At 43.5% G+C, this 20,761-nt stretch overlaps 1 long non-coding RNA gene across 1 annotated transcript in view; it reads right to left on the reverse strand.

Annotated features, from left to right (window-relative positions):
- LOC120638598 overlaps nt 1-4,878 on the reverse strand; it is a 158,102-nt gene extending 153,224 nt beyond the window's left edge. Inside the window, exons 1-2 of the long non-coding RNA XR_005660326.1 lie at nt 4,576-4,878; nt 2,580-2,679 (exon numbers count right to left, since the gene is read on the reverse strand). This is a non-coding gene — a long non-coding RNA (uncharacterized LOC120638598). The remainder of the gene's footprint in view (nt 1-2,579; nt 2,680-4,575) is intronic.
- Between the last annotated feature and the right edge of the window lie 15,883 nt (nt 4,879-20,761).

A 20,761-nucleotide genomic window follows, 5' to 3' on the forward strand; every position in this document is an offset into this window, starting at 1 on the left:
CATCTTTCCTTTGCCAACAGATTCAGCTATGGGGGATATTCCAGAGCCCAAACCCACACCGTAACAGAACTTTGCCTGGCTCATTAGCTTCTGGAGGGCCTTTATTCCTAATTTTGTGGCTCCTGCTTGTCCTCTCTATAACTATGAAAAACTCCCTATAGGGACTGTTTAGCCCTAGCTCTTTAACTAGAAATACTTGACTAACTGGCATCTCCTACTGTCCCAACAAGTTGTAAAACAAGGCATCATATGTAGCTCTCCACAGGGTATACTATAAAGTCCCTTCCACTTCTGACTCATTGCAACTGCAACAAAATAATCACAGATGCTAACAGTGACCTAAGGCAAGTCGCTTAACTTCTCTGTACCTCAGTTTCCAAATCTGTAAAATAAGGATTCAATGATGCCTGTTTACTTGTTTTGATGCCTGCCTCCCCATTCTGGACTGTGAGCCCGTTTGTGGGCAGAGACTGTCTCTATTTGTTGCTGAATTGTATTTTCCAAGCACTTAGTACAGTGCTCTGCTCACAGTAAGCACTCAATAAATATAATCATATATATTTGAATATATGAATGAATACCTGTTCTCCATCCCCATTTTGCAGATGAGAGAACTGAGAAACAGAGAAGTTAAGTGACCTGTAAACTCATCTCTAGACTCTAAGTTTGCTTTTGACAGGGAATATGACTGTTATATTGTTATGCTGAACTCTTCCAAGTGCTTAGTTAGTGCTCTGCATACAGTAAGTGCTCAATAAATACGATTAACTGATCGATTGATTGCCCGAGATCACCCAGCACGTAAGTGGTGGAACCGGAATTAGAAGCTAAATCCTATGACTCCCGAGCCTGGGCTCTTTTCACTAGACCACACTGCTTTTTGTTAATAATAATATGGACCAACTTTTGAAGTAAAACAGAAAGCGCAGAACTTAACTACCATCCATCAGGGTTGGATTCCCCAATAAACTGTACAGGCCAGTGGCCTATCTGAGGATGAGTCCAAGGGAAAAAGACAATTTTTCAGGAAAAAAAAAATCAAAAGGCTAAAAATTATTTTATTAATAAGATAAGGTATTTGAATGTGTTTTTCTCATTGGGCAACTTGCAACAGAGTATCCAATGCCATAAGATTCCTTCTGCGACCCTGACGGCTCAGAAGCGGGCTTGCCTCCAGGGGTGGCACTTTTGAGTATATGAAGTAGAATTTTTTTTTTTCAGTATTGAGTTTTGGAAGAAATAGGTTGAGTAGTGCTCAGTGTAAAACATGAGCTAAAGTGATAAATGCTAAAGAAAGACAGTCATTAGAATTACTGTCATCCATCTCCTTCATCAATGCCTTTGCTGAAAGGAAGGCTAAGTACAATGCTGGGTGAATTTTAAAGAAAGCTCATAGTGTAGCCAGCATTTTATAATAAACAACAATCACAAAATTATTTTAAATCAATTTTACAATTAACAAATCAAGAAGTGGCAGTGAGCTCGGTGCCCCCGGGGTGGCAAAATGTAAAATCTGCCTCTGCTCAGCATCAGAATGGATTGAGTGCCCGTTATGCCCTCTACACTATAAGCTCGTTGTGGGCAGAGAATGTGTCTATTATTGTTGTATTGTTCTCACCCAAGTGCTTAGTACAGAACTCTGCACATGGTAAGTGCTTAATAAATACAACTGATTGTGTGCAGCACATTGTGTAAGCACTTGGGAACACAGAAGTAGAAGACATGATCTTTGGCCTCAAAAGCTTAGGCTCTGTATAATTTCTAAATGTATAATAGCTAAAAAAAGAATACATATAAAAATACTAGGAAGTTCAATAAATTAGCAATAAGCAGTAAAAAAAATAATATAATAAAAATAAACTTCTCATTTGATGTATTTCCTGGAATGGCTTGTACTTGAAATCTAGGGCTCACAAAGCCGTTCAGAGGGACCAGAATACCACCGCCACATCCAAAACTGCAGATTTGCCAGCTTGATACAGGAGCATTTCAAACACTCTCTCTCTGCCTGATAAATGGCAATAACCTCGAATAGGTAGTGGATTGCCAACTCCCGGGCAAACCATTAACCACATTAGAGAAAATAGCTCTGTAGAGAGATCTCTCAACAATTTTTAACTTCCAAAAATGTCATGAGAAGAGCTATAAATTATTATTGACAACAATTTGTACAATTTGTACCTGGTGAAATGTGTGTGTCCCTACACTGTACCATTTTACATAACAATGTAAAATATTAAAGGGGAAAAGCGTTTAATAATAAACAGCATTTTTGCTGATTGCAGCTGATTATGTTAAGCAGCTTGTTCTTTGGGTGTCACAGAGGAGACTTAATAGCTCCTATAACTAATCTCCACAGCTGACCTCTCCCCTCCACTGATGAAGCCTATTCAAAAACCTGCTGCCCTTCACTCATTTCAAGATCTTATATTTCTGAACTGTTTTCACCATGAATATATTTGTGAAAGTTTTTTTTTTAAACATCCCCCCAAAAAAGGTTCCATCAGAGTAATCTTGTTCATTATTTCAACAAAACTGAAAAACAACCGAAAGGTCCAATTTATGTTTGTTTTTTTTACCTGTCAGGGTGTTGCTCAGGATTAAAAACTGCTTCTCCAGTATGATCATTGTCCCGATGTTTCCCATTCCAAATTCCAAATAAAAGGCAGATTTAGCCCCCTGGGAAAGAAAAGAGGGTGTGATTACTTTACCTCAACAGAACTCTTCATAAAAGCCAATCGGCATTACTAATCAGGAACCACGGTCTTTTTCCTCTTATAAGTTTTGGGTTTGAACAATATTTTACAGAGGACATTTCGATGTGGGGAAATGCTGTCCTTCAAACAAAGGCAATACCACCCAGCAGTGAATACCTTTGTAAGGATTCATTCCAGAGGTGCTTGAAAAGTTCCCTCATACTGCCTCCTTATCCAGAGAGGATTTAGGGCTTCCAGAGTGAGAATAGGGGAAGGGGTGCAGAGGAGCAAAAGTACTCGCCCTCCCAAGCCTGATTTTTTTCCCTGATTGGGTTCCCTCCGGAAAAGTCTTAGGTAGCCAAGGCTAGGAAAGGGAACGGGGACCGAGCCCAAAAGCCCAAGGTGAGAAAATCGCTCAAAAAGGAGACGCGTTTTCCAGAAAAAGGAGGGACGGTACCCCACAAAGGGACCGTTTTCCATCCCCCGCCCAACTCTGGGCGTAGCGTTGTTGACAAATATCTCTCAGGATATGCAGCAGGTTGCCACGGGGAGAGCCGGAATCCCTAGAGGGCAGCAGATAATTAACAATTTGAAAATGTGATCCTGGTCACAAAGGCAGCTCGGGGACGCCTCGGCTCCCCCAGCAGAGTTGACTGTCCTAGAATTCCTTTCTGGGCAAACATTTCCTGAGGGTGCTGTCATTTTTAGTTTCCTTTGGGCCTCTAAACCACCAGCACCAAACCTGTTTCCCCAGTTTGAGGGAAAACACTGCCTCTATCTGGGGAAACAAACGGTTTTGGTTTTTTTTTTTTGGTTTGTTTTTGTTTTTAAATAACGACAAAGAGGCCAAAGAAGACCGTCAGGGTAATGGTATATATTCAAGTATACACATAGATATTACCCTTCCCCTTCTTAGGCTTGCGCTCCGGGGCAGAGAGGTGAGGTCTCTAACGCTTAGAGCCTTTGATGGGTCGAGGCATCCCCAACCAGCTTCTACAGCCGTGGTTTAAGAGCCAGGCTTGCAGCTGTGGTTTAATGTTAAGAGCCGGGCTTGGGAGTCAGAGATCGTGGGTTCTAATCCCGCCCCCGCCCCTTGTCAGCTGTGTGACTTTGGGCAAGTCACTTAATATCTCTGTTCCTCGGTTACCTCATCTGTAAAACGGGACTGTGAGCCCCACATGGGACCACCTGATGACCTCGTATCTACCCCCAGCGCTTAGAACAGTGCTTGGCACATAGTAAGCGCTTAACAAACACCATCATTACTTAACATCTCGGTTCCTCGGTGATCTCATCTGTAAAATGGGGATGAAGACTATGAGCCCCATGTGGAGCCACCTGACAACCTCATATCTACCCCCAGCGTTTATAACAGTGCTTGGCACATAATAAGCGCTTAAGAAATACCACCATTACTTAACATCTCTGTTCCTCGGTTATCTCATCTGTAAAAAGGGGATGAAGACAGTGAACCCCACGTGAGGCCACCTGATGACCTCCTATCTACACCCAGCGCTTAGAACAGTGCTTGGCACATAGTAAGCGCTTAACAAATGCCATGATTACTTAACATCTCTGTTCCCAGGTTCTCATCTGTAAAGTGGGGATGAAGACTCTGAGCCCCACGTGGGGCCACCTGATAACCTCCTATCTATCCCCAGCGCTTAGAACAGTGCTTGGCACATAGTAAGCACTTAAGAAAGAATACCATCATTACTTAACATCCCTGTTCTTCGGTGATCTCATCTGTAAAGTGGGGATGAAGACTGAGCCCCTCGTGGGGCGACCTGATAACCTCCTATCTACCCCCAGCGCCACCTGATGCTTGTTACATAGTAAGCATTTAAACAGTCACCATTATCATTATTATTATTATTACCAAGGAGCCCCGCCCAAAGGTGGTTTTTCCTCATTGTTCCTTCCTCCCCTGGCTCCAAACTGCGGGATAGGGAGGGAGCTTCAAAAGGCCTTGTATTGCCCCTTTGGTCCAAGATGGTTCTGCAGCACGGAGAGGGGGGCTTCCACCTCCTGACACCCCCATTCCCTCCCACTTGCGGCGCCCATCACACTCCCCCCAACACTAAAGGGGTCGCAGCACCCTATCAAAATTTGGGATTGATCCCCCAGCTCCTCCTGATTCCCCCAAAGCCTGGATGTTTGGGGTACCCCACCCTCCCTAAGCTAGGCCTCATGACTAAGATGGCGGATGAGGCCAGGAGGGGGCGCGTTGGAGGCGGGACTAAGAGCGAAGGACGGAGATCATTGGATAAGAGACGCCCGCGGCGAGCTCAACCACCAATGAGAAGCCGCGAAATCCACGGGCCTGCAGAGGCCTAATGATGATAATAACGGCCTTTGTTAAGCGCTTGCTAGGTGCCAGGCACTGCTCTAAGCCCTGCGAGGTGGTGGGTTCTAATCCCGCCTCCACCACTGATAATAATAGTAATAATGTTGGTATTTGTTAAGCGCTTACTACGTGCAGAGCACTGTTCTAAGCGCTGGGGTAGACACAAGGGAATCAGGTTGTCCCACGTGGAACTCAGTCTTAATCCCCATTTGACAGATGAGGTAACTGAGGCACAGAGAAGTGAGGTGACTTGCCCACAGTCATACAGCTGACAAGTGGCGGAGCCGGGATTCGAACCCAGACCTCTGACTCCAAAGCCCGTGCTCTTTCCAGTGAGCCACGCTGCGCTTACTAGGTGCCAGGCACTGCTCTAAACCCTGGGAGATCGTGGGTTCTAATCCCACCTCCGAGGTGATGGGTTCTAGTCTCGCCTCCGCCACTGATCAGCTGCGTGACTTGGAGCAAGTCACCTGTCTTCCCTGGGCCTCAGTTCCCTCATCTGAGAAGCAGCGTGGCTCAGTGGAAAGAGACCAGGCTTGGGAGGCAGAGGTTATGGGTTCGAATGCCGGCTCTGCCACTTGTCTGCTGTGTGACTGTGGGCAAGTCACTTCACTTCTCTGTGCCTCAGTGACCTCATCTGGAAAATGGGGATGAAGACTGTGGGACATCTTGATCACCTTCTATCCTCCCCAATGCTTAGAACAGTGATCTGCACATAGTAAGCGCTTAACAAATACCAACATTATTATTATTATCTGTAAAATGGGGATTAAGACTGTGAGCCGCACGTGGGACAACCTCATTACCTTGTATCTTCCCCAGCGCTTAGAACAGTGCTCGGCCCATAGTAAGCGCTTAACAAATGCCATCATTATTATTAGATGGATACAGTCAAATCGGGTTGGACAGAGTCCCCATCCCATGTGGGACTCACAGCCTCAATCCCCATTTTACAGATGAGAAAACGGAGGCACCGAGAATCACACTTCCCCCCTTCAGAATCCTACTGAAGGCTCACCTCCTCCAGGAGGCCTTCCCAGTCTAAGCCCCCTTTTCCTCTGCTCCCCCTCCCCATTATCCCAACTCTCTCCCTTTGCTCTACCCCACTCCTCCCTGCAGCACTTATTATATATTTACATATTTTTAATTCTATTTATATTAATGAAGTGTATATATCTATAATTGTATTATTTATATTGGTGCTATTGATGCCTCTTTATTTGTTTTAATGCTTGTCTCCCCCCTTCTAGACTGTGAGCCCATGTGAGCAGGGATTGCCTCTATTTGTTGCTGAATTGTACTTCCCAAGCACTTAGTACAGTGCTTTGCACACAGCAAGCACTCAATAAATATTATTGAATGAATGAATGAAATGAAGTGAAGTGACTTGCCCAAAGTCACACAGCAGACAAGTGTCAGAGGCAGGATTAGGGCCCATGACCTTCTGAGTCCCAGACCTGTGCTCCATCCATTACACTAAGCTACCCCATGCTGCTTCTAATAAGGGTTCGCTCCCTAGGGAGCATCTTGGGGAGGACGAAGGGGAGCTGACTATCACCAGGGTCAGAATTATGTAAATGAAAGGATGTGCTAAAACCCTGCCCGTGTAAGCGGCCGGCACTCAGTATATAGACCGCTCAGTATATGGACTGCTCAGTCCGTGGACCACTCTGTGCCTGAACAGTAGTTATGTGCAGAGCCCTCCGGGGAGAGAGTGGGATAAAGGTGCATGACTTGGAGCAAGCTGTGGTCTTTGGGCTCTCTATGCTACACCTCATCAGGAGTGGTAGCAGATATATGATAAAGATATAAATATAAAAATATATTTACATAAAAGAAGAGGAGGAATCAGGGAAACAGAGACATTTTATTATAACAGCAGAACTGCAATTTGGTTGAATATTTTCTTACTTCAGAGTTGACCAGAGTAGAGATGAGAGGGTTAGAAGGTGAAGTTAGGAAGGGCACTTGGTCTATTTAAAAAGAAATATCTGTTTTTTTCTTATCACCAGGGATGAGTTGGGTAGAGGGGAAGAGGGGAAGAGGTGAGGGAGATCCAGACTAAGAATGAAGGCCCAGGGCAAAAGAAGTCAGCAGAGAGCCTTGATGCAACCCGGACATTCACCAAACAGGCAGAAATATTTTTAAAATGGAGAAATTCATGCATCCTCGGTGAGATTAGGCTTATTTTCGGTTTGATGGATAAGCTTACTTTGTTGGAGGTTGTGTGATTCTGCTGAGCAAGTAAATAGAAGCCTGACCTACTTGTCACCCTGAGCTCCCTTGTCATTTACGGGAGAAGATTCCTGCCTAGAATGAACCCCTGTCTCCCACACCTTCAATATTGGTGACCAAAATAAGGGGATCCATTTCTCATCATACTCTGGGGTGAATCAGTTTCACCCCCAACTCCTGATATTGAATCCTGGCCTATATGTTAAGCCACCCTTAGCCTGAATGACATTGCCTTGGCATTCAATCCACTTTGTGTTACTTCAAAACAGACTCTCTCACCAACCATTGGAAAAGATAAGGGAAAAGAGCAAGAAAGGAGAATGGTCTAGTTTCACTGGTCACATACTGGGGCATCTCCAGACTGGAAGGCCCCTAGGTTGCCCCACTATGAGCCTTTTCTAGAAATTTCCAAAAAGACTAGGACCATCATAGTTTTGGTTTTTTTACGGTATATCTGAAGTGCTTATTATGTGCCAGGCACTGTACTAAGCACTCTAGAATCACCCCAGAGTAGACTACAAACCCTATAAATTCTCCAGTCCCAGTACTCTTGTACAGATCTGGCAGTGATCACCTAAAGCGCTCTGACTTTAATGAGATCCAGCAAGCATCACTGAAATTCGACATTCATCTTCATGATTTTTACCTGGCTGTTGTGGCACTCAAATGGCTTCTGACACTCATCATCATTAATGGTATTTATTGAAAGCTTACTGCATAAAGAGCACTATACTAAGCACTTGGGAGAGTACAATACAGTCCTTGCTAAGGGTAGGACTGGCAGCAGAAAGAGGCAGTCAGTATCTCCCCTGTACCCTCACACCTCTAGTCCCACCCAGTAATCTGAGATTTTGTGTTCCTGACCATCTGACTGTTCATGAGAGATTCCTAGGAGCACTTTTCCTACTGACAGTGAAGATTTGTAATAATGGAAAAAAAAATTGTCTTTTCATCACCACTCCCACTCTCCCTCTTCCCATCTTCATCCTAAAGCAGCCTGAGTCTAAAAAATGGAAATGAGGAAAGGATTGCCACACATAGCCTCTTGGTGCTACTGTTTTAGTGACACTGGGGGGAGAACGTGACTCTAATTAATTTCAGAACAAAAGCTGCCAGTGCTGTCTCCTGAACCTCACTCACACGCCACTGAACACTCAATTAAAAGCGCTATCTTGCCGTGGGGCTGGCTCATAGGAGTCACCGCATGGAGTTATCCGCAAAAAAAGGGCAGGGGATGGCGAGACCCACAGCCAGGAAGATCCAAGTGAAAACCAGAGGCTTGTGGATGAACCAGAATTATTCATTCTCTGGTGCAGCCTCCATTCGCTCAGCTCACGGGATTCCCGTGGACACTAATGGCGGTTTCATGCATGGATCAAGTGGAGGACACAATGAAAAGGAAATGTAGGAGAGTCGTTCAAAGGACACAGCCCATCAGACGGCTGAAAAACCTTTTTCTGGCCTTTCAGCTCTTTGTACTTCAGTTCAAGTGTCTTTCCATTCCCTTCAGCGTTGCTTCATGGAGGGAGTTGGGGGAGGGCTCTGCCTGTCCTAGGAGGTGAAAGGTGTACCAGGGCTTGGCTTCTGAGCTGGAGGGCCATTGAATGAGCATTTCATCTCTCTTTACTAGTGGGGTTCTAGAGAAATGCTTGCTCTTCAGGCTTCGAAGTGAAGTTTAAAATCCAAATGAAGAAATAACCACATGTGGCCATATCGGGCCATTTCTAAATATTGGAAAAGACCCATTCAGTTTAAAAGCATGGGGCTTATTTGGGGGCTCTTCAGGAGATAGAAAAGAGAAACTCATTACTTGGGTGAGGCGATGCAGCAGCCATTGGCAATGGTCCTACATAGCCAGTAACCCCGAGCCACTTCCACAACCTCAGCAGCCTGGACGTGCCTCTGGGAGCACAGGCCAGGGAGTCTGAAAAAATCAGAAGATGAACAGGAGAAAGAGGAGTAGGAGGAAGAGGAAGGAGGATAAAACTCCTGGGATGAAGTGCTGCAGGCCCAGATCATTCCTACTTTCATTAATTCATTCATTAGTATTTATTGAGCGCTTACTATGTGCAGAGCACATACTTTCCAGGAGGATTCATGTTTCTCAACTGTGTAGGGTGAGATCAGCCCCTCTTATCGATAGCCTGAGGAAGGTGGGTGAGGATGGCTCCATTTCCTTCTGAATCAGTTTGGTGCCCGAAGGTACCCAGGCTCTGTCTCTAAAGGCCCAGGAGCTCAGTCCCAGCAGGCCCTATACAAATGAATCTCCCAGAGGAGCATTCACTGCCAAGAATGGTGGGGACTTTGTCAGGCAGCTATTTCAGAGGCACTGGCAGATTCTGATGAGACAGGGTGGTCTTTCAAGAAGTTATTTCTGGCAGTGATCATCATTTCCACTCGAATCCCCACCAGACAAAAAGAATGCCGAGTGGCAGCCAAACATCTGTACGGACAAAGAACCACCTCCTCTCATCCCACCTCGGAGTCCTCCTGTCAAAGGCCAGCACCTTTGTGTTGCCTTGGAGGCTAACTTTGGCCATCCTGCTTTCTGGTTGGTTGGGCCAGAGTACCGTTTCCAGACCAATGGCCCCCTGTACCTCCTGAAATGACTCTGAAGGGCTTTTCTACTTTCTTTTCCCTCAGACCTGTTATTAATAATAATAATAAATAAATCATATTTATTGAATGCCTACTGGGTTTGGGGCATTGTTCTAAGTGCTTGGCAGAGTACAGTACAACAATATAACAGACACATTCCCTGCCCACACTAATAATATCTGCTAAGTGCTATGTGCCAAACACTATGTACTAGTGTATATGTGACTATGTACTAAACACTGGGGTGGATACAAGATAAACAGATTAGAAACAGTCCTTATGCTACATAGGGCTCACAGTCAAAGAAGGAGGGAAAGCAGGTTTTGCATCCCCATTTTTCAGATGAGGAAACTGAGACATTGAGAAGTTAAGTGATTTGCCCAAGGTTACACAACAGGCAAATGACAGAGCTAGGAATAGAATCCAGGTCTTCTGGCTCCCAGGTCTATGCTCTTTCCACAAGCCCATACTGTAAAGTAAAAATTTAGGAATGACTTCCAGTGGGCCAGGCATTAGACCCTAAGAAAGCTGATTTTTCCCGCAGACCTGATAGATGCTGGATAGATGGATCCCACCTACAGCTCATTCACAGAGAAGCTAATTTGGGGAAGAAGATTCTTCAAACCCTAACCAGCCCCTGACTCAAACTGTACATTGCTTGAGGGCAGGAACGGCATCTACCAATTCTACTGTACCCTTCCAAATGCTTAGTACAGTGTTCTGTATAGAGTAAGTATTAGATAAATACCACTGATTGGCTGAGATCTGAGATGACCAGAACGAAAGGCAAATCAAAACTGCCATTGTTCCTTTCAAACATATTGAACACCCCTGCAACTCATTTTGTAATTTGGAATTTTATCAGGTAATTCTAAAGCTGCAAGTTCTTTTCAAACTATCTTTGGGGAGCACCTTAAACTGAATTTGCACTTAAGTGATTATCTTTGTTGGGCTCTCACCTCTCACCACCTGTAGGCAGGAAACTAATGTGCTAGATTGCAGCCTCAGAGAGAATGAAAATCATTACAGGATAAACCTCATTGTACCATTCTAATATGCTGGATCGCAGCCTCAGAGAGAATGAAAGTCATTACAGGATAAACCTCAATGTACCGTTCTAATACATCTGTTAAAATTCCGACTAGCTTCTCCCAATCAGATCCCAGAAAGTAATGAGGTTCTTTAGCACCGTGGGCAACGTGGTAGTAAATTAGTGGCTCATGGATAAAAATACATGCTCATCAACACCCTGAAGGTAACAGTACACAAATATAAACAAACACTTAACCCAACACCTTAACCCCCATATTATTTTAAGTTTATTATAGGAAGTTGATGTTTTATTTGTCAGATTACCTCATATCCAGTGTTGTAGTAGTTAAGAAGAAAAGGTGCATGATACTTTAAGGAGCTACAGTCATTCTTCTGGGACATGGTGGTGGAAAGAGGTGAGGGCTATCACGAATACTGGCTTTTGACTGCAGCTGGAAATGGTCCCCTCACACTTCTGCAACCTCCTGGGCTTTTCTGGGAACTCTGTTCCTGTCTTCTGTGCCATCCCAGTGGTGTCCTCGTGACCTGAGCGTAGGGATGGGTGGCCCAAGGGCATGACAGAGGCAGTGGGATTCCCTGCATGGCCTTGACCTGAATCATGCTGGGATGCAAGTTCTGTCCATTGTTTCTTTCTACCCAGAGATATTGGCATGAGCGGTGTTAGCACTAGGATCCTACAAAAAGGAAACATGAGACTGGGGGTGGTAGAGTAAATGGTCTTAAGCACCAACCTTCCTCTGGAGCACCTGTTGGGGTTGCCAAAGCCTCACTCACCCCAGGCCCTTTCTGGATATGCTGGCTGAGGTTGCTTTCCAACTTTTTCTCTCCAGGGCCCTAATTTTCACAAAGAATCCTACCAGATCCTAAGCAGATCAGGGTGATCGTAATCCTTCATTCTAATCTCAGTTTTGTCAGTGACTTATTGAGGGATGTTGAATATCTGTTTTCTCACCTGCTCCTTCCTAACCCTAGGGAACAATGCTCTTATTAATTGCATGAGCAGATAATGTGCCCACCAACTCAGTTGTATTGTACTCTCCCAAGTGCTCTGCACACAGTGAGTGCTCAATAAATACCACTGATGATAACTAAACCTTGAAAGAAATCTGTCCAGACAAAGGAGGCAACAGATGTGAAATCTTTCAAATATGCTTTGAACTATATTCTCAGGTACTTAGTAGAGTGCTCTGCATACAGTAAGTGCTCTGTAAATACCACTGATGGACATAAAGATCACTAAAAGAATTCAAAAAGTAGTAATTGTCTCATTTAAAGCCAAAGTTGGAATTATATCCAAGTCACATCCCCCGAACTAGTCAGCTCTGCTCACCGTTTTATCCTTTCTACCTTTTTATCATCACTGTCCTTCTCATTCTGCTCCAACAGCTGCAGAAATAGAAATGTCCTAAAGGGAGGATGTGAAGAGGAGGATGGTGATAATCTGTAATGTCCCTGCCCGTCCAAAACAGATAGGACAGCTTACAACCTTTAATGCTCGAGACTCCGGTGCCTTGACATCGGACTCTAGCAGGAGACCAGAAGAGTTCAGAACTGGGAACAGTATTTTGATGAGATTTCCCTAGCCGGGTACCTCGATGAAAATAGTGTTGGGCAGTTCATCTGCTTTGATTTAAACAGTTTCAGTTTCCAGGAGGCTCTCTTAAGTCTCGTGAAGAGGACATAATCAGGCTGGAGCTGTGATCTGAGACGTGAATGACCTGCAAAAGCCCAGTAAAAGGCAAGGGAGATTGGGTTGAATGGGGACTACTCTCTTTTTAGCCCCTGTTGGCATTATTCCCTGTTTCCAAGGAATTAACAATCTAAAGAAGGGTGTGGGGACACAGACACACACAAGGAATTTCAGTCAGGAAGAAAATGAGAAATAGAACCAGTTTTAACAAGAAAATGGAAAGGTGCATAGGTGGATAAGTACCTGCTCCAGTAGCAAAGCACGTCAGTTGATTTCTATGTAAGTGCTCTAGGTGGCTCTGAATGTGTAGGTGTTCTGAGGGGGAGAACGTGATCTAGGGAGAAGAAAATGAATTGATGGGTGCCTACTGAAGCAGGTAGGATTTCAAGGGATCTTTAAAGGTGCTTGGGGTTGGAGAAGGGGTAGACTGATGTTTTCTGGTAACTAATCAGCCAAATCATTTGACTGGAGCTTCTTGTGACTCTACTTCACCTGACTGAAATGGACAGGAAGGTTCTCTGGCTGTCCACATCTCTTTCAATCTTCCCTTCTCCAGGCTAAAGAATGCCAAATCTTTAATGTTTCCTCATGATGTCTATTTTCCCATCACTATTCAGTTTCTTTATACTATTCTGAATCATCTCTAAATTTTCCCTTTTCAGTGTCTCTCAAGCTGCAGAATATAACACTAACTCTAAAAGCTATAGTTACTAGATCTTGGAACGTAGAACTTTACTTTTCTAAATGTTTCATTTCCCTCCATGTTGGAGTGCCCTTGAAGTTTTTATTTTTTGCAGTATCAGCAAGTATTTGTCAAAATGTCTAGTTTTCTTCTCCTCCATAGGTTTGTCTGGATAGTCTGTCATCAGAATTAAAGATGAATCCAGTCATCAGCAAGCCAAACACACTCTACAAATGTGAAAAGCATTTTCTGCAAATGTATTTTCACATTTCATTTGCATACTTGACCTTTTCTGAACACGTTACTGTCATGTTCTGGATATTAACTCAACTATTGCATTCAATCTGATGCCTTCTTGATTCACAAAACCTGTATGTTTGGCTTTCCTTGGCAAGTATCTTTATTTAATAGGCAGTTAATGACTAACTGTTGTGGCAGAAAGTACTGTATAATGAGGCAGTGCTATTGTCTTAGAAACACTGATTTCTTTCCTACCTTCCTTCCGATCCTATGTGTGGCAATTTCACATGCATGCTAGTTGAAAGTGCTATCTTCTAGTTTTTATCTCTAATCAGGCTCAGCTGAACCCTCTAATTCGTCTTTACTAACCCTAATCAAACTTGCTAATGGGCATAAGATTGTGCAGTCCCTCTTAGCCACATTTTGGTCCCATGGGCCCACATTTCGAAAAGAGTCAATTTTACCAGTAAAGCTCTTCAGTCTAAAATCAAGCCCTGGGATGTAACTTATGAGATGCATCCAGTTTAGATTCCTCTCCTCCAGTGTGGCCTCATCTCCAATTTTAGAATGTGTAATAACTAAGATTGCTTACAACTCCAATTTTTCAGCCCCGTTAACATCAAATGAATAACCAAATGTTTCTCTCCATCCACTAATTGTAAAACCAAATTGGCAAGAAATTATCTATGGCAGTGGGCACCTTCATGATCTAATGGCACCTTGTTGATTAGCTTCCTCTAATTGGAGTAGCTATTTAAAACCCTACAAAAACATTAGGGTTTCAACTGCCCCCTCCTTCACACTGAACATGTTGGCCCCAATTGCCTTCTTTAGTCTCCAAAAGATTTAACTGTGGATAGGTGCAAGAATTGCAGAATGAAACAGACCAGAAATCAGTCAGTCAGTACTAGTTATTGTGAAGGATACCATGTGGAGATGTCCTAGAGGATTGTAAGCTTCTTGAAGACAGGACTCATGTCTATTAACTCTATGGTACTCTCCCAAGCCCTTAGTACAGTTCTCCACATAGAGTGGAAGCAGCATGGCCTAGTAGAAAGAGCATGGACCTGGGAGTCAGACGACCTGGGCTCTATTCTCGGCTCTTTCACTTGTCTGCTGTGTGGCTTAACTTCTCTGTGGTTCAGTTACCTCATCAGTGAAATGGGGATTAAGACAGTGACCCCCACGTGGGCTTATTACAGTGCCTGGCAAATAGTAAGTGCTTAACAAATTTTATTATCCCAAGGGAATAGTATAGTGCTCTGCACATAGTGAGCTCTCAATAAATAGGATTAATTGATTGAAATAGAATTATAAATAAGTATGTGTTTATTTGATTGGTTGATTAATTGATAGAGGAAAAACAACACTGCAAAGGTGAGAAGGTGGGTTCTAGTGAGATAGTCTTGGATGGTAGAATAGAGGTAGTGGCAGATGCCACTGGAATGGCAAGAAGAATAGAGTGACATCTGTGGGGTGAGAGGCAGAAGAAGAGCCTGCAAAAGAGACTGAGGAGACACAGCCAGAGAAACAGGAGAAAAACCCAGTGAGAACTGTATATGCAAAATCAAGACTAAATAGCATTTAAAGGAAGAGTGGTCAACAGAGTCAAAAGCAGCTAAGAAGTCAAAGCAGATTAGTAGGCTAGAATAGAATGAGTAGATTTGCCAAGCAACAAATCCCTAGTCACCTAGGAGAGTATAGTCTAAGTGGAGTGAAGGGGGCGGAAACCAGATTGTAGTAGATCAAGAAGGAAGTTGGAGAAGAGAAAATGAAGTTAGTAGGCCAGTACAAGCTGTTCAAGGAGTTTGGCTAAGAATGGGAGCAGGAAGTGGGGGCTATAGCTGGAGGGAGCTGTGGAATCCAGAAAAGGCTTTTTATTAAGGGGAGACTTGAACATGATTAAAGGCAGAGGAGAAGGAGCCATCGGAAAGTGAGCTGTTGAAGATGTGGTTAGGAAGGAAAGAAAGGAAGGAGCAAGAAGTTTTAGAAAGTGAGGCACAGAAGGAGGTAAATTTTCACAGCAGGTGGGAAACCTCTTGAGAAATGCCTGGGAAGGATGAAAGAGTAGGCGTTGGGGTAGGAGGGAGTAGAGAACTTTGGGGACCTCGTGCCTGATGGTTTCAAATTTATCAACAAAGTAGTTGGTGAGACAGGGGTTAAGAGAAGAGGGAAGGTCGAGGTATACTGGTGGCCTGGAGAGGAAGTTAAAGACCTGGAAGATGGAGGCAATGGGCATGGAAGTAGAAGAGGGAGCAAAAGTAATGTTGCTAAGCAGAAAAACTGAGTTATTGCAAATAAGGGTGAGTTAAAAGAATCTGGGTCAGCCCAGTGTCTGGACTTCTTCAACAGCACAGACAAATCAAGACTGTCTAGGTAAGAAGGTTTTACGAAGATCGCCCTACCTAGAGGGAAAACAGAAACAGTTCCAGGTGCTGTGGTAGCAAATGACATGGCCCAACACTGGACAATCTTCACCCAGTCATGATGTGACAGGGACATATCAGTCACATAAGTCAGAGGCAGTGTTGCCTAGTGGAAAGAACATGGCCCTGGGATTCAGAGGACCTGGGTTTTAATTCCAGCTCTGCCACTTACCTGCTGTGTGATCTTGGGCAAGTCACTTAACTTCTCTGTGCCTCAGTTCCTTCATCTGTAAAATGGGGATTTAAAATCCATTCTCCCTCCTACTTTGACTGTGAATCTCATGTGGACATGATTATCTTGTATCTACCCCAGCACTTAGTACAGGGCTTAGCATGTAGTGAGTGCTCAACAATTAATAATATAATCACATTAGTCAAACTCACAGACTACTAAAATTTCACTCTGTAAATTATTTTCAAATTCTGATGGATTGTCTTTCTCACTTTCTTGCTCCAATTCTTTCATCCTCATTTGCTCTCTCTCTCTCCTATTCCCTATACACACACACACACACACACACACACACACACCCCTCCTGCAGCATGGACTTCAGGATGACAGCCCAGGGGTTTACCTTGAACAAACCCAGACTTTAGCAGACCTCACTGGCTGAGGTCACTGAATTTCCCCTCAATCCACCTCATTCCCTGAAAGGTTAAATTCTACTTAGTCATCTCCACTGGGGTCTGGGCAGCAGGGGGGTCTTGAGGAATCCATAAGGAAAATAACTGCATCACAAAGAGGAACTTGGGAGATATCCATCATCTTAAGATGCTGCAGGCAATATTTTGCCTCTCCATTGCCTCTCTGTATTAAGAGATGGGACAGGCTGCCATCTAATTCTCCTGGCATCTAATCAAATACAATGAAAGTGGAACATCTGTCAGGCCCGTTGTTATGGATAAATACAGACCTGGTGGGATGGGGTTCAGATACCTTTGCAAGTGCAAAATTACAAATGAAATACAGCTGCATGTAGAAATGGATGGCCAATATCTCTCAATGGAGACTGGAGATTTCACTGGTTTTTAAGCAAAACCTTTTCCAGTGCACTTTCAACATGCACTTTCAGATTGCCATTTTCAGATGCCCTTCAGGGGATACTCATGTCCGAATGTAAAATAACCACACAAAAATCCCTGGTTACTGGACTGAGAAGCAAGCTGAAACAGGGTCCCAAAGCTTAATTGCAGATTCTTGGGAACAACCAAAATATGCTTCATCCAAGTCACAGTCTGCTGTCACTAAAAACTTCGAAGCTCCTGAAGGTCAGTCAGTGGAGATTGGATTCCAAGATTGGGATGGACCAAAGAGAAAGCAGGCTTATATCTGCCTACTTAGACTGAATCGTGGCTCAGTGGAAAGAGCACGGGCTTTGGAGTCAGGGCTCATGAGTTCAAATCCCAGCTCTGCCACTTGTCGGCTGTGTGACTGTGGGCAAGTCACTTCACTTCTCTGGGCCTCAGTTCCCTCATCTGTAAAATGGGGATTAAGACTGTGAGCCCCATGTGGGACAACCTGATTCCCCTTTGTCTACCCCAGCGCTTAGAACAGTGCTCGGCACATAGTAAGCGCTTAACAAATACCAACATTATTACTGAATCCAAGTTCTCAAGGGCCCAGGAGGGGACTGCTACTTTCAAGCCTGAAGTGATATTTGTGCTCAAAGACTCTGTTAAGTCCTTTTCAGTATCATCATAATTAGTTTGCAAGGACCCAGTGGATAGCAAGCTAATCTGTAAGGAGGGAGCTTGGCCTAGTAGATAGATCATAGGCTCAGCGATCATTTCTGCCACAAACAAAAGTGGTGCCTCCAAGTCACTCTAGAATTAGCTCCTAGAATTTTAGGCCCCAGCCTGTTCTAGAATGGCTGCCCTGCTTACCAAGCAATGGTGGAAATTTGTGGGGGCAGCTGTGCTCAACAAACATACACACACCACACACATCCCCTGCCCCTACCCTTTTAATAATAATAATTGTGATGCATTTGTTAAGCACTAACTATGTGCCAAGCACTGTTCTATTTTCAAAGTTTCCCCCAAACTGTCCCTCTCCCCTCTGGAGCATAGACTCAGAGACAATCCTGAAAAGGAGTTTAATTTTAATAATAATAATAATGTTGGTATTAGTTAAGCACTTACTGTGTGCAGAGCACTGTTTTAAGCGCTGGGGTAGATCCAGGGTAATTAAGTTATCCCATATGAGGCTCACAGTCTTAATCCCCATTTTACAGATGAGGTAACTGAGGCACAGAGAAGTTAAGTGACTTGCCCACAGTCACACAGCTGACAAGTGGCAGAGCTGGGATTCGAATCCATGACCGCTGACTCCCAAGCCAGGGTTTTTGTTCCAGCGGAAGATTTTCTCAGAACTGCCTATATGCCCCCTCCATGCCAATGCAAAATGTTTGGTAGGAGATCATTTGGGCTGCTGTGGCTAACATAGTGCTGGGGCTAGGGAACAAGCTGAAATTTCAAGGTCACTGAAGATGATTTCATAATCCCCAATCACGGTTATTTTGTACTCTCCCAAGTTCTTAGTACAGTGTTTTGCACAGAATGTGTTCAATAAATATGATTAAATGAATGAGTGAACTGCAGAAATGTGAACGACAAGGATATTTCACAGAAACCCTGCTATTTTAGTGAAAGAAAAGCCTAATTTCTATGTTGAATATATAAAATGGGAATGGTGTCTCTCCTATAGGTATCAATTAGGATAAATGAAAGTACTCATCAAAACCCCATGATCTATTCAAAGCCAAGGTATTATTGTGACTAAGGACTAGGGGATTCTCCACAGAACTACGTGAATCTAGGAGAATCTCCACAGAACAGATATTTTTGATGTGAATTTTAGAAGACTCAGACTAGTCTGATGAGGAGGGTTTGGAGGAACTGGGGCTGAGTTACCTAAGGAACATATTGGGAATAAACCTAAATGATGTTATTGCTGTGTCAAAATCCTGGCATTCTTCCACACCAGGTTGGGATTGCAGGCCTAAGCTTGTTGTGGGCAGGGAATGTGTCTGTTATATTGTTATACTATACTCTTCCAAGCCCTTAGTATAATACTCTGCATATAGTAAGTGCTCAATAAATACAACCGACTGACTACTGCTTTTATGCCACATAACTCGGGGCAAACCATCAAAACTTCTAGTCCACTTTGCTGAATGGGCCCCAAAGGGATCACTGTAAAGAATGAGGGCCTAACACTTGTGAGTCAGACTGCTAACCAATATTATTTTAGTTGTTACTGGCACATAATCCTTCCCAAACTCAGGTTCCAAGAGGATAAGGGCTTTGAGGTCTTAACACTCTCTTGAACCTCCTATTAAATTTGCTTAAACACTTTATCAATCTTTGGGATAATTATTTCTTCCCTGTTGCCATTCACATTTCTCAGGTGAGTTGAGAAATATAGGTTTTAAGCTATCGTTATGGCTTCGCTGCCCAAACCAGGAAGGAACCACAGGTTCTATTTTCATCAGCAGAGATGGTTTTGGTCCAGTTTATGTCAAAGATGAACTTGCTTTATAAGGATTTAAGATTCCTGGTTGAGAGAAGGGCACAAAAGAGACCCAGTAGGAGACAAGAATGGAGCTCAATTGATAAATCAAATCAATCTATGGTATGGTATTTATGGAGTGTTTACTGTATGCAGAGCACTGTACTAAGCATTTGGGAGAGTACAATACAATAGAATTGGTATGATACAACCCCTGCCCTCACAGAGATTAGAGTCTTGTGGGGGAAACAGATGCTAAAATCAATTTGAGCTGTAAATCAAGGTCAGACCCAAGAACTAGTACTTAGCCAACAAATTGTGACACTCACTAAGGAATACACTGATAAGAGAAACTTCAGGTTTAGCTTCAGGCCCAGGCCCAAACCCCCCTCCTCCATTTTTGTCTGAAGCATCATTTGCCTATTAGAATTTTCAGAATAAGACTATGAACTTACAATGCTTCACCAGTTTGGATCACCTTCACCCTACTGTTCAAACATTTCATTATAAAAAGAGTCCAGAAATTTGACTACGATAGAGGAGTCTTAATTTCCACCCCTTCTTCCATTTCTTCTCTTTTTGTCTCCCTGAAAAAAAAATCACTTAATTTCCACCCCTTCTTCCAATTCTTCTCTTTTTGTCTCCCTGAAAAAAAATCACATCTGCTTTTGGACTCTCTTTGGAGCACCTTCAGCATCACAGGTGCCTTTCAGCAGTAAAGAATGTGGGATTTTTTCCCACAGATTTTGAAGTGGACACAAGAGGCATATAATGGTTAGGCAAAGCTATGGATGTACATAAGGTGACTTCTTCTAGTGCTCATATGAGTGAATGATGCATCTCCAGAGATAAGCGGGTCTAAATAATGATACACAAATCAACAAACACATCACGTGTTGAACAGAAATGTTACATCAAAGAAGAAGAGCTAAAGCAGAAGTATGAATTTATGTGATATTACCTGGAATGCGTGTGTCAAATCCAGTAAATTAAAAACATAATGGAATTTGATGGCTGTGGGTTGGAAATTCTTGGTTATTTTCTGATGCAGACAAAATTGCAGCTTGTATGAGCATTCTGTCAGATTTCACTGCGTTGTAACTGAGGCTCCAGCCCAGAAAATGTATATTAATTATCCAGCTGTAGATAGTGGCTAAAACACTGCTCCAGAGAAATACAACAAATGGGGAAATGTCTCTGAACGAAAATAAAAAAGAACAAGAAAACAACAACATTGGGAATATATAAGCAACTTAAAACCTGACATAAGAACATATGCAAGG

This window comes from Ornithorhynchus anatinus, chromosome 9 (genome assembly GCF_004115215.2).
Source record: "Ornithorhynchus anatinus isolate Pmale09 chromosome 9, mOrnAna1.pri.v4, whole genome shotgun sequence".
NCBI lineage: Eukaryota > Metazoa > Chordata > Mammalia > Monotremata > Ornithorhynchidae > Ornithorhynchus > Ornithorhynchus anatinus.